The 1707-nt window shown below is 45.7% G+C and overlaps 1 pseudogene; it reads left to right on the forward strand.

The window, feature by feature from the left end:
* The first annotated feature begins 1134 nt into the window (after nucleotides 1–1134).
* Nucleotides 1135–1707, forward strand: part of LOC102729800 (large ribosomal subunit protein eL15 pseudogene) — a 58936-nt pseudogene continuing 58363 nt past the window's right edge.

Below are 1707 nucleotides of genomic sequence, written 5' to 3' on the forward strand. Positions count from 1 at the left end.
AATTTATTTTGATAATATAAAGAGATGCACATGAAAGGATCTGACTTTATTTTTGTACCTATTAAGTCTTTATATTAAATGTCCTCCTTCCTCCTGTCTATGAGGAAATGAGATGCAGTAGGAAAGTATGGACTTGAAACCCTGGCACGTATTGTAATTTTACATCTCCTAGTTTCAGTCCACTTATTAGTAAAATGTAAATAATATCAATCATACAGTGTATATGTTATAAAGGCAGAGTTCACAAGTGTTTAGCAAATATTTTTATGTATGTTCCTGTTTGCTTTCTACGCCGTTTTCTCTCTAAAGACAGACTAAAGACCTCATTTGAAGCATCCTAAGCCACATTCAACTCACTTTTTAGCCCTGTGTAATGCTATAATAAAAGAAGAGCTTCCTTACTCACAGCCTCAAACCTCCCCAGGTACATAGACATGCCAGCTTTACCACCACTCTCTCTTATTCCTAGAGATGAATGTATTTCGAGCCATCCGCAGCCTAACTGATGTGACAATAATGGAGTGCCAGCAGGATTGTGTTAATGGATTTGGTGTGGATAGACTTTGCCTGTCCAATAAATCTGGCAAAACCTCACAGCACGTTTTATAGCCCAGAAGGATGTTGAGCTTGGAGGATGTCCCCTCGCCCCACTCCCACCCCATGTTCCATCATGCTCTTACATAGTAGGCTCCTGTACCAAGGCCAAATTTACATTATTTTCTAATGCATAACCACATAAATAATCGCCGCAATGACATGCCGATTCATCTAAGGAAAAAAAAATTAAGTGTCGTCTTCCAGGCGGTAATAATTACCACGGGTTGAAAACACTGAGAACGACAGGATGGCAGTGGTCCTGGAAGGAGGCTCGTAGTAATGATGGTGGTACTGGTATGGTGGCGTTGGTGGCATGGGGATTCCTGGTGTGTTGGGGGATGAACACCACTGGTCTGTAGTATTTCCTAATTTTCAGGGGATAAGTACCCCTACCACGGCCTGTTTTGAGTTTGCACTGTGGTATCAGTGCAAGCAGAGTTGAAGGGGGTTCTCAGTCGTATTTGATGAGTTGGTGTGAGCCAGGTGGAGCACATGACTAGAGGTGCCGGGGGTAGCAGCCGCGGGGTCCTGGCCGTCATGGTGCTAGCGGTGGCGGGAGTAGTGGTCGTGAGCGTGATGACAGCTGTGGTGCTGATGACAGTTCGGTGTTGGTGCAGGTGCGGTGGGGGTGCTGGCAGCTGCGTTCACGATGGCGGAGCCTGTGGTAAAGGAGGGGAGAGTAGTAGCGGAGGGGATGGTGAGGGCAGCGTTGACTGTGATGTTCGTGGTGGTGGTGGTGAGAGTGGCATCGAGAGTGTGGTGGCGATTTACAATTTGGTACTTTCACCTGAACTACTTTATTTAACATTGCAAGTAATGCTTGTTAACGATAATTCTATCTCTTTTTATGGACTAGCAGACTGCACTTCAAGGGGCGGTAAAGCTTAGTGATTAAGAGCGAGGCCTTGGACTCAGAGAGTACTACTTCTAGCTCTTCCCCTCCCTAGCTATATAAACTTGCACAGTCACCTTATCTTTTGAGGCCAGTTTTACCTCATCTTTAAAATGCAGAAACCAACCATATTCCATTAAGAATTGTCAGGAGGGGGCGCCTGGGTGGCTCAGTCGGTTAAGCGACTGCCTTCGGCTCAGGTCATGGTCCTGGAGTCC

This window comes from Leptonychotes weddellii, chromosome 11 (assembly GCF_054177405.1).
Source record: "Leptonychotes weddellii isolate Sample4059 chromosome 11, ASM5417740v2, whole genome shotgun sequence".
Taxonomy (NCBI): Eukaryota; Metazoa; Chordata; class Mammalia; order Carnivora; family Phocidae; genus Leptonychotes; species Leptonychotes weddellii.